The following is a 13,262-nucleotide window of genomic DNA, read 5'->3' on the forward strand; positions in this document are numbered from 1 at the left end:
CTACAAATGGTCATAGCACCAAATGAACTACAGTCTTCCATAAATGCAGAAATCGCCGTAATAAATGTTCTCTAGGACAGTATCGTACATCTCAGCTGACGTTCTCGAGACAAAAGTTTAGCTATGCAGGTGTCTGGCTGAAGTTAAGTAATCCAACTCCAGGAACATCTTTACGTTTGAATTGTAACGTAGAACAACCTGACCAGCCAAAAATGAAACCATAGTGAATTGATTATGTAAAGGAATGTTTCAGTGTGAATTTATTAGAAGTATGCTTTTGAATGCTATTCATATTTTCATTGTAAACTATTTTCTACTGCCTGCTATGTTGAAGCTATAAATAGTATGCATATGTGAAATTTTTATATGACCAAAACATTTTAATTAAAACCTTTGTCTATTTAACTGACTGTGATTCTTGACTCTCAACCTAACTAAAGTTAAAATGTTTCATCTTCATTTATTATTTGATGAATCTTCATTTAGTATTAACCGACTATGTTTTCATATATTATACAGCAGGCAACAAGGTCCCGCTTGCTCACATTAAGCCCTATTTATACCTGGTTCTAACTTACGTCCTTTGTCCTGATCTTGTCCACATTCTGATTGTGCCCACATTTTTAGTCAGGTGTAGACAATCAAAAGACACTTTGTGGTCTGATTGTGATCAGATCAACCTGCCCACCTCCGGAGGTAGTCAGACATGCATTGTGTCTCTATATCTTACAGGTGTAGACAGATCTGGACAGAGAAACAATTTAAATCATAATTTTCTGCACTCTAAAATCATCGACAGGTGGCACTGCTGACTAATTACATCCATATGTGTCTTACATTAAATAAATAAATCATTTTTTGAATGAATATCTGTGAAATCATTTGCAGGAAATCTGGTCACAATGCAGACACAGTAGATGGATAACAGACACATTTTAATACAATGCATAGACACATTTCGGGAAATATGGGTACAATCAGAATGTAGACGAGCAAGACAAAGGACCCATGTTAGTACCAGGTATAAACAGGGATTAAGTAATTGGTCCTGATTCTCAGCACAATTACAGTTTGACTCACCCGTTTGCCTTTTTATAACATTACAGGCCACCCAAAACATTTTTTTATTATTTCAGCTGAACACATTTCCACTTTACTAGGAGGTCAGTCTCTGTTTCAGACTGGAGCTGTATCAGAAGATAACTCTGCTCTTCTGAACAACTCACGCATGCACCTAAGCACGCACATATTCATGCACACACACACACGCGCAAGCAGGCATGCACACACGCGCACACTCAAACGAAACCCCAGAGTCTCTGTGTCCTTGTTTCTTCAATATGTGGCCCAAACCATTACGCCCGTCTGTCCATCCTGGGAATGTGATGTCATGTGATTTGTATTTGTATTTATTTGTGTTTATTAAGGAGCCCCATTAGTTCCTGAGGTTCAAACAAGATTAAGGCAATTGCATCACACATGCAACACGTTATTCCACCACTCTACCTGTCACGGGGTGCGCTACTGGTGAAGAAGTCAGGTGCAGGAGAGCAGAGAGTTGTGAACAGGCGCACACTTTATTAAGGCAGAGGCAAATAAAACAGACTTTATTAAGGCAGAGGCAAATAAAACACACTTTATTAAGGCAGAGGCAAATAAAACACACTTTATTAAGGCAGAGGCAAATAAAACACACTTTATTAAGGCAGAGGCCATTAAAACAGACTTTATTAAGGCAGAGGCAAATAAAACACACTTTATTAAGGCAGAGGCAAATAAAACACACTTTATTAAGGCAGAGGCAAATAAAACATATTTTATTAAGGCAGAGACAAATAAAACAGACTTTATTAAGGCAGAGGCAAATAAAACACACTTTATTAAGGCAGAGGCAAATAAAACACACTTTATTAAGGCAGAGGCAAATAGAACAGACTTTATTAAGGCAGAGGCAAATAAAACACACTTTATTAAGGCAGAGGCAAATAAAACAGACAGACAGACTCCACTGCGTCAAAACCTCAAGCCAAAGGTAAAAGTGCTATGCGTAAAACAATCACAAAAATTGAGCAAATGTTGTGCAATTAACATCCCTAGTGAAAAGCCACAGAAATAACGGGGGAAAACTCAGCCTGGCGCGTACACACAAACAATTTCACACAAAGACATGGAGGGGAACAGAGGAATAAATACATGCAGTGTGATTAGGGAATGAAAACCAGGTGTGCAGGGAACAAGACAAAACAAATGGAACAATGGAAAAATGGAGCAGCGATGGCTAGAAAGCCGGTGACGTCGACCGCCGAACGCCGCTCGAACAAGGAGAGGAGCCGACTTCGGCGGAAGTCGTGACACTACTTCTACAATCCTACAATACAACATTTATAATACCACAATATTACAACATTACAATGTACATGTGTGTAGAGTGCGTGTGTGTGCCTGTGTGTGTGTCTTCAAAGTCCTAAATCTGATTTTACTGCTTCATTGAGTTACTTGATGTGGTATTTCCCAGAGTCTGTTCTGGACTTGGGGACTGTGAAGAGAACCCTGGTGGCATGTCTTGTGGGGTATGCCTGGGTGTCTGAGCTGTGTGCTAGTCATTTCAACAGACAGCTCGGTGCTTTCAACATGTCAATACCTTTTACAAAGACAGGTACTGATGCAGTCAATCTCTCCTCTACTTTGAGCCTGGAGAGATTGACATACATTTTATAAATGCTAGCAAATCGATGAACATTTAAGGGCCAGCCATGCTGCTCTGTTCTGAGACAACTGTAATTTGCCTATGTCCCTCTTTGTCGCACTTTACCATATGACTGGGCAGTAGTCCATGTGCAATAAAAGTAGGTTATGTAAGAATTGATGACAAGCTTCATGGTAAATGGTAAAATTTTCTACCCAATATTTTAAAAATAAGGTACAGTCATTGCTGCACTTTGAAATGTATGTGGGGGCAATTTACCTGTGGGACTCATTAGCATATTTGGGGTTGTGATCTAATATATGTGTATTTGTGCCAACCGTCAATGGAAGTATTGTACCAGTTTAAGTGGTTGATGATTATGTTGTCAAAGGTTGTCACCTCTTTTTAAACATGGGCAGTTCTGCAATTGTTGTAAGCGCATGTGACATGAAAGAGCTGCACTGTTAAAACGTTATTGTGCATGTCACAGTAATTTAATGAAAAGTTGTTGCTGTGAATTTTGTATTACCTAATTGGCATCCAGCTGTCAGTGAGTTATTGTAAAACTCACAGTAACTGCTAGCAATGCATTGGCAACCAGATGTCACTAAGTTATTGTAAAATGCACTTGCAAATAGCTGCCAGTAGCTAGCAGTAGTTTTCTGATTACAGAAAAGCTTGAAACATTAAGTAACAACTAAGTATTCTTTGTGGTGAGCACACTTGGGATCCAGCCTCACCTTCTTGGTTGGCAGCAAACTGACCTTCCTGTCACACCATCAGTGCAGTGAACATCACGGTGATCAGCCACAGCAAGTTACTGTGAATTTATCAATAACTAATCGCAGTAAGCTGACAGTAAGTTACTGAAAATTAAACATGAACTTCCCAATGACCAACTGCCACTAGGTTACTAGAAAATGCACAGCAATCTCTTAACTTAACAGTGCACCTCTCGAGTGTCACACGCACTTACAAAGACTATAGAACTGGGAGTGGACAAATTAATAATTCTAACAATAATGAACCACTTAAACTGGTACAACACTTCCACTAACGGTCGGCACAAATACATCATAGTTTAAACCATACCCCCAAATATGTTAAATAGCCCCTGCCAGCATATTTCCCCTGCCCACCTACGTTTCAAAGTGCAGTAAGGTAAACAACAAGTTATTTTACAACAATAACTCCTTAAGTCAACTGTAAAAATACTGTATTTTTACTACAACTCGGTAGCCAGTAACTTACTGTCAAATTCTAGGTACTTTTTTAACCGTGTGTGCCAAAAGCAGTAGTATCCTGGAAGTATAACTGTAGAACATGTCATTGGTTCTACCTGGAACCAGAGGCTTTTTCATGAGATGGTTTTAAATGGAACTCAAAAGTGTTCCCCTACAGTGACAAATCAAAGGGTGCTATGTGGCACCCAAAAGGGTTGTCCCTAATGTCTATTGGTTCTAATATTTTAACAATCTTTATCAAACCCACAGATAGCAGGAAATTCAGGTCACTGGCAACCGAGAGGTAGTGAACTCAACTCCCCAGTGAGATTGATGCCCAAGTAATCTGAATTTTGACGGTCTGCAAAACCACTCCGTCATTAGATTTTTTGAACTGTTTGTTGCAGTATCTGTGTTTTTGCATGTTCATTGATTGATTAATTAAACAATTAATTTGTTTTATGCTACACAAAGATAGCATACATTTTTCTAAACTAATCCAATCTGTTAGTTTGATTTATTGCGCCCATTACTGAAATGGTTGTTCCACTTTATATGGTTTAGGTAATCTCATTCATTCATCTTTCAAACCTTAGTGGTCATTCTAAATGCAGATTGTGGGATCCACTCTAGGAATTAAACATCACTTTGTAAACCAGCATAATGTGACTTGATGCTGATTTCGCTTTAGGTTTTCCTTGTCACAAAAACACAACAAAGGATGATCTGACAGAAAAAACAGCTAGACCATACTGGTCGGCCAGACAAACCAGTTAGACATGCTGGTCAGACCAGCTTGACCAACATCGAACAGCAAAGATCAGCATGGAACAGCTTGAAATGTATGCTGGTCTATGCTGTTTTTTTTTTAGGCAGGGCTGAGACATCTTGATTGACATTGACATTGATTATCTATGTGGACTAGCACTGCCTAAGGCGGGGAATATTTATAACCTCAATCAATTCACAATGCATAGCACTACTCCTACAGTTCAGTTCGCCTCCCATTCACTGTGTGTGTTTTTTTTTTACTCCTGTGTAGCTACAATGAGGGCATAGATGAATTTGTATTTAATGGCAGTATACTTTTTATGGTATATTTCCAAAGGAACAGAGTTGAATTCATTCAAACCTGCCAGTCATATTTATCATATTTATTCAGTATCTTTGTTTAGAAAATTATTCCTGACACTCTTACTATGAATTCAGTGGAAACGCAAATCAAAGGAATTATCAATCCATTTATCAATCCTCGCCGTGCTGAAGCACATGATGTGATTCGACTCTACTTTGAATTAACATGGGGATCACGGCTTGACAAATTCATTTAATCATCTGACAGGACCCAATATTTGAGTTTCTCCACACAAACACCAGCGCCCAGGTTTTCCCTATTGTATTCCAATGAACCAGCTAGGCCACCAGATCCCTGCTACACCAATGAAACTGACTAACTGGAAATATCTCCCTGGCGCGTCTAGCCATGCAAAGAACAATGACAATCTCATGTCTGATTCAAAATTAATTACGTTAGAGGGAATCTCATCTATACTAATTATAAAACCCCATCAGATTATGAAAACAGTCCATTTGGCTTGGCGAAGGCAAAGGGAGGCAGAGGGAGACAGGGAGTGCTGTGGCCTGGAGATTTAGTATCTCTCATCAGCTGTTCGTGTTTGTGCTGTTGCTATGTCAAGCTATGCCCCTTCTCTCTCTCTCTCACCCCCTCACTCACTTACCATCTCACTCTCTCTCTCTCTCTCTCTCGCTCTTTCTGCTCCACTGTCTCTCAAGGAATTAAATATTGATGGAAGACCTGGATTTTATCTGCTGCCTATCATACAGCCGTCCCCCACTGAGTTCACACAGTTTATTATAAGAGCAGGGCCCAGGCAAGGGTAACCTCTCTCCATCCTACTTCCACTAAAATAAATGCAAACTCCTTTCACGGAAATTGATAATGAATGAATGCTTCTCCAGATGCAGGTATCTGCTGCCAAGGTGGAGCTAGCCATTCCTAGTAGCAATCACTTGCTACTAGGACTGTTTCTACAACACAATATATTTTTCTTTATTTAATTAACACATGTATTTTTTTCCACACCCCCATGCGGAATTGAATGATCCAATCAAAAAGTTTAGAATAAGTGGAATGCAGTAAAGGCTGCTGAGGGGAGGACGGCTCATAATAATAGCTGGAATACGGACTAAATGGAATGGCATCAAACACACGGAAACCATGTGTTTGATGTATTTGATTCCAATCTAACCTCCTGTGGTGGAAGAGCAATGCATCTCATCCAGACAGAGTGAAAAACAGTGGTTGTTTTGTTTTTAAAGCCTGGGAAGATGGCTCCCTCTACAGGGCTTAAAAGCGTATTTAATCGTCAGTCTCTCAAAGCAATCTTTGTTTTTTGGGGTTTAAATTGATTTGTGACTAATTACTTTGTAAAAGCTTTACAAGTTAAATGTACACTGCTCAAAAAAATAAAGGGAACACTAAAATAACACATCCTAGATCTGAATGAATGAAATATTCTTATTAAATACTTTTTTCTTTACATAGTTGAATGTGCTGACAACAAAATCACACAAGAATGATCAATGGAAATCAAACGTATCAACCCATGGAGGTCTGGATTTGGAGTCACACTCAAAATTAAAGTGGAAAACCACACTACAGGCTTATCCAACTTTGATGTAATGTCCTTAAAACAAATCAAAATGAGGCTCAGTAGTGTGTGTGGCCTCCACGTGCCTGTATGACCTCCCTACAACGCCTGGGCATGCTCCTGATGAGGTGGTCTCCTGAGGGATCTCCTCCCAGACCTGGACTAAAGCATCCGCCAACTCCTGGACAGTCTGTGGTGCAACGTGGCGTTGGTGGATGGAGCGAGATATGATGTCCCAGATGTGCTCAATTGGATTCAGGTCTGGGAAACGGGCGGGCCAGTCCATAGCATCAATGTCTTGCTCTTGCAGGAACTGCTGACACACTCCAGCCACATGAGGTCTAGCATTGCCTTGCATTAGGAGGAACCCAGGGCCAACCGCACCAGCATATGGTCTCACAAGGGGTCTGAGGATCTCATCTCGGTACCTAATGGCAGTCAGGCTACCTCTGGCGAGCACATGGCTGTGCGGCCCCCCAAAGAAATGCCACCCCACACCATGACTGACCCACCGCCAAACCGGTCATGCTGGAGGATGTTGCAGGCAGCAGAACGTTCTCCACGGCGTCTCCAGACTCTGTCATGTCTGTCACATGTGCTCAGTGTGAACCTGCTTTCATCTGAGAAGAGCACAGGGCACCAGTGGTGAATTTGCCAATCTTGGTGTTCTCTGGCAAATGCCAAACGTCCTGCACGGTGTTGGGCTGTAAGCACAACCCCCCCCCCCCCCCCTGTGGACCTCGGGCCCTCATACCACCCTCATGGAGTCTGTTTCTGACCGTTTGAGCAGACACATGCACATTTGTGGCCTGCTGGAGGTCATTTTGCAGGGCTCTGGCAGTGCTCCTCCTGCTTCTCCTTGCACAAAGGCGGTGGTAGCAGTCCTGCTGTTGGGTTGTTGCCCTCCTACGGCCTCCTACGGCCTCCTCCTGTACTGGCCTGTCTCCTGGTAGCGCCTCCATGCTCTGGACACTACGCTGACAGACACAGCAAACCTTCTTGCCACAGCTCGCATTGATGTGCCATCCTGGATGAGCTGCACTACCTGAGCCACTTGTGTGGGTTGTAGACTCCGTCTCATGCTACCACTAGAGTGAAAGCACCGCCAGCATTCAAAAGTGACCAAAACATCAGCCAGGAAGCATAGGAACTGAGAAGTGGTCTGTGGTCACCACCTGCAGAACCACTCCTTTATTGGGGGTGTCTTGCTAATTGCCTATAATTTCCACCTGTTGTCTATTCCATTTGCACAACAGCATGTGGAATTTATTGTCAATCAGTGTTGCTTCCTAAGTGGACAGTTTGATTTCACAGAAGTGTGATTGACTTGGAGTTACATTATGTTGTTTAAAGTGTTCCCTATATTTTCTGAGCAGTGTATTTGATTGTTGATGATGGGTGACAATGTAGACAGTAGAATTCATAATTTAAATGTGTACTTTTTTACAATATTAAGATTCTTTTTACAGGATTATAACATCAAGGTTCACAGAAGAGTAGGGCAGATGTATGAAGGGAAAAACTTCACTCTGAGATGAACATCTACAATTGGTAAATGTCTGAATAAAATCACCAGTGAGCCTCAGGGAATACGCTTTGCAAAACAAAATGATCTAAAAAACAGCAACCATACAGCCCTACTAGGAGTTAGTACTAGCTACTGCCTTCTATATACTTCAAATTTGTAGAATGTCTACACAAAATAACGTAACTTGCATCACCAACCACTTCCATCCAGGAGGCAAATATCGTGTAGTTCATCTCAGTTACCAGCTGGTGGCAGTAAAGGATAGTGGATATAATTTATCCAATGGACGCACAGTGACCCTGTCTTCATCCGTGGCAGGCCAAGTATTACAGTAGGTCACAATTGTTTTATAGGAGTTTTAATTTTGGGAGACCCTATCTTTTAATGCAACAATTTCCTCAGATCATCAGATATCATTTAATCATGGCATTTAAAGGGCATGATGCAAAAAACTGTTTCCATGGATTTCCTTGCAAATTATGAAGTTAAAATATTTCATCTTCTTCCTATTGATTATGTTGACCATCTGATTATAGGACAAAGTAGATGTACAGGGCATTAAGAAAGTATTCAGACCCCTTCCCTTTTTCCAAATTTTGTTACGTTACAGCCTTATTCGAAAACAGATTAAATACCCCATAATGACAAAGTGAAAACATGTTTTTAGATATTTTTGCAAATGTATTAAAAAACAAAAAATATCTTATTGACATAAGTAATCAGACCCTTTGCTATGACACTCAAAATTGAGCTCAGGTGCATCTTCTTTCCATTGATCATCCTTGAGATGTTTCTACAACTTCATTGGAATCCACCTGTGGTAAATTCAATTGATTGGACATGATTTGGAAAAGCACACACCTGTCTATATAAGGTCTCACAATTGACAGTGCATGGCAGAGCAAAAACCAAGCCATGAGGTCGAAGAAATTGTCCGTAGAGCTCCGAGACACGATTGTGTCGAGGCACAGATCTGGGGAAGGGTACCAAAAAATGTCTGCAGCATTGAAGGTCCCCAAGAACACAGTAGTCTCATCATTCTTAAATGAAAGAAGTTTGGAACCACCAAGATACTTCCTAGAGACTGAGCAATCGGGGAGCAATCGGAGCAATCGGGGAGCAGGGCCTTGGTCAGGGAGTTGACCAAGAACCCGATGGTCACTCTGACAGAGCTCCAGAGTTCCTCTGTGGAGATGGGAGAACCTTCCAGAAGGAAAACCATCTCTGCAGCACTCCACCAATCAGGCCTTTATGGTAGAGTGGCCAGACTCCTCAGCAAAAGGCACATGACAGCCTGCTTGGAGGCACCTAAAGGACTCTCAGACCATGGGAAACAAGATTCTCTGGTCTGATGAAACCAAGACTGAACTCTTTGGCCTGAATGTTAAGGGTCTGGAGGAAACCTGGCACCATCCCTACGGTGAAGCATGGTGGTGGCAGAATCATGCCGTGGGGATGTTTTTCAGTTGCAGGGACTGGGAGACTAATCAGGATTGAGGGAAAGATGAACGGAGCAAAGTACAGAAAGATCCTTGATGAAAACCTGCTCCAGAGCACTCAGGACCTCAGACTGGGGCGAAGGTTCGCCTTCCAACAGTAATTCAGCCCTAAACACACAGTCAAGACAAAGCAACAGTGGCTTACAGTTGAAGTCGGAAGTTTACTTACACTTAGGTTGGAGTCATTAAAACTTGTTTTTCAACCACTCCACAAATTTCTTGTTAACAAACTATAGTTCAAACTATAGTTGTGCATGACACAAGTCATTTTTCCAACAATTGTTTACAGACAGATTATTTCACTTATAATTCACTGTATCACAATTCTAGTGGGTCAGAAGTTTACCTACACTAAGCTGACTGCACCTTTAAACAGCTTGGAACAGTCCAGAAAATGATGTCATGGCTTTAGAAGCTTCTGATAGGCTAATTGACATAATTTGAGTCAATTGGAGTTGTACCTGTGGATGTATTTCAAGGCCTACCTTCAAACTCAGTGCCTCTTTGCTTGACATCATGGTAAAAAAATTGTAGACCTCCGCAAGTCTGGTTCATCCTTGGGAGCAATTTCCAAACGCCTGAAGGTACCACGTTCATCTGTACAAACACCATGTGACCAAGCAGCCGTCATACCGCTCAGGAAGAAGACGCGTTCTCCTAGAGATGAACGTACTTTGGTGCGAAAAGTGCAAATCAATCCCAGAACAACAGCAAACGACCTTGTGAAGATGCTGGAGGAAACAGGTACAAAATTATCTACAGTATATCCACAGTAAAACGAGTCCTTTATCGACATAACCTGAAAGGCCGCTCAGCAATGAAGAAGCCACTGCAATAAACAGATATGGCTTATTAACCTATACGGTCTGAATAATGATGATCCAAGCTTCTTTGAAAATATATATAAGAATTTATCAACTCTACAAGCAACACTAGACTCTATTATTATGGTGGGAGATTTTAATACGGTCTTAAATACCTCTATGGACTGGAAAGGAAATCACACTACAAACTATCACCCTCAGGCACTTAAGGAAATCATGAATGTCATGGGATATATTGGAATTAGTGGATATATGGAGACTTAAATACCCTGACCTAGTGAGAAATACATGGCGGAGGCTTAATCAAGCTAGTCGTCTTGACTACTTTCTTATGTTATTCTCTCTGGCACCAAAAGTTTAAAAAGTGTTGATAAGGGACAGAATGATCATCACATAATTGACATATATATTACTCTTACAGAATTTCCACGTGGGCGAGGATATTGGAAATTTAATCAAAGCCCACTAGATGATAAATTGTTTAGAACTAGGACAGAATAATTTATAACTGACTTTTTTCAGACATAACATAGGTACATCAGATCCCCTTATTGTATGGGACACTTTTAAATGTGTCTTTAGAGGCCATGCAATTCAGCACTCATCTATAAAACAAAAGCAATTTAGAACAAAAGAGTCCATATTAACAAAGGAAATTGAAGGACTAACAGTACAGTTAGATAGCAATAAAAACGTTACCATAGAGGCACAGAATAAGTTAGAGGAAAAACAAAAAGAAATGGAGGAACTTATTCAAGAAAGATCTCGTGTAATATATTATAATAATAAAGCGAACTGGATGGAATATGGTGAAAAATGCAACAAATTCTTTTTCAATCTTCAATATAGAAATGTTACAAACAAAAATGTATTAAAACTTGTTACAAATGATGGAGTCACGCATGATTCTCCAAATTATATTTTGAAGGAGGAAGTAAAGTACTTTAAGAATATGTTTTCGTTTCAGTCTCCTCCATCTCCACTCACTCAAACGAATTGTATGGATTTTTTTCCTAGTAATAATGTAAAATCAACATCTGTACAGAAAGACTCATGTGAAGGCCAAATTACAGAGGAGGAACTGCTTGATATAATTGGGGCCTTTAAGGATGGAAAAACTCCAGGGCTGGATCAGAGATGCAGCCAAGAGGCCCATGATCACTCTGGATGAACTGCAGAGATCTACAGCTGAGGTGGGAGACTCTGTCCATAGGACAACAATCAGTCGTATATTGCACAAATCTGGCCTTTATGGAAGAGTGGCAAGAAGAAAGCCATTTCTTAAAGATATCCATAAAAAGTGTAGTTTAAAGTTTGCCACAAGCCACCTGGGAGACACACCAAACATGTGGAAGAAGGTGCTCTGGTCAGATGAAACCAAAATTGAACTTTTTGGCAACAATGCAAAACGTTATGTTTGGCGTAAAAGCAACACAGCTGAACACACCATCCCCACTGTCAAACATGGTGGTGGCAGCATCATGGTTTGGGCCTGCTTTTCTTCAGCAGGGACAGGGAAGATGGTTAAAATTGATGGGAAGATGGATCGAGCCAAATACTGGACCATTCTGGAAGAAAACCTGATGGAGTCTGCAAAAGACCTGAGACTGGGACAGAGATTTGTCTTCCAACAAGACAATGATCCAAAACATAAAGCAAAATCTACAATGGAATGGTTCAAAAATAAACATATCCAGGTGTTAGAATGGCCAAGTCAAAGTCCAGACCTGAATCCAATCGAGAATCTGTGGAAAGAACTGAAAACTGCTGTTCACAAATGCTCTCCATCCAACCTCACTGAGCTCAAGCTGTTTTGCAAGGAGGAATGGGAAAAAAATGTCAGTCTCTCGATGTGCAAAACTGATAGAGACATACCCCAAGCGACTTACAGCTGTAATCGCAGCAAAAGGTGGCGCTACAAAGTATTAACTTAAGGGGGCTGAATAATTTTGCACGCCCAATTTTTAAGTTTTTGATTTGTTAAAAAAGTTTGAAATATCCAATAAATGTCGTTCCACTTCATGATTGTGTCCCACTTGTTGTTGATTCTTCACAAAAAAAATACAGTTTTATATCTTTATGTTTGAAGCCTGAAATGTGGCAAAAGGTCGCAAAGTTCAAGGGGGCCGAATACTTTCGCAAGGCATTGTAAAACTGTATTTTTTTGTGAAGAATCCACAACAAGTGGGACACAATCATGAAGTGGAACGACATTTATTGGATATTTCAAACTTTTTTAACAAATCAAAAACTGAAAAATTGGGCGTGCAATCTTCCCAGCTCTGCAGATTCTACTGTGAGGAGGCAGAGTCATTAGATCATTTATTTTGGTATTGTCCATATGTAGCTCGTTATTGGCTGAAGAATTGCAACATTTGCCTAAAACTAACGCTGCAGATAGCAATACTGGGTGATTTGAAAAGCCATAGTCAATCAATCAATAATATAATAATTATTTAGCAAAAGTTTTTATTTTTTTATTTACAATCTGTAGAAACTATGAGAATAGAAAGGTTAAATTATTTTGTGAAGCATCACAGCACAGTTGAAAAATATATGGCAAATAGAAATCCAAAATGGATGATGTTGAGAGATAGATGGGAGGGGTTGAGTGGAGCTGAAGGGTGGGACTAATAACAAGATAAACAATGTAAAACATATGGGGTCTGTAAAATGTATATAGGTTCAGAACTTTTTGTGAAATAGCACAGTTACAAATAGAAATCAAACTGGATGGACATCAGAAATAGAGGAAGGACTAAAAACAAACAAAAAATAAATATTGTAAAATAGACTGTGTCTGTAAAATGTATATAAGATATATAAATTG

This window comes from Oncorhynchus mykiss, chromosome 4 (genome assembly GCF_013265735.2).
Source record: "Oncorhynchus mykiss isolate Arlee chromosome 4, USDA_OmykA_1.1, whole genome shotgun sequence".
Lineage (NCBI taxonomy): Eukaryota > Metazoa > Chordata > Actinopteri > Salmoniformes > Salmonidae > Oncorhynchus > Oncorhynchus mykiss.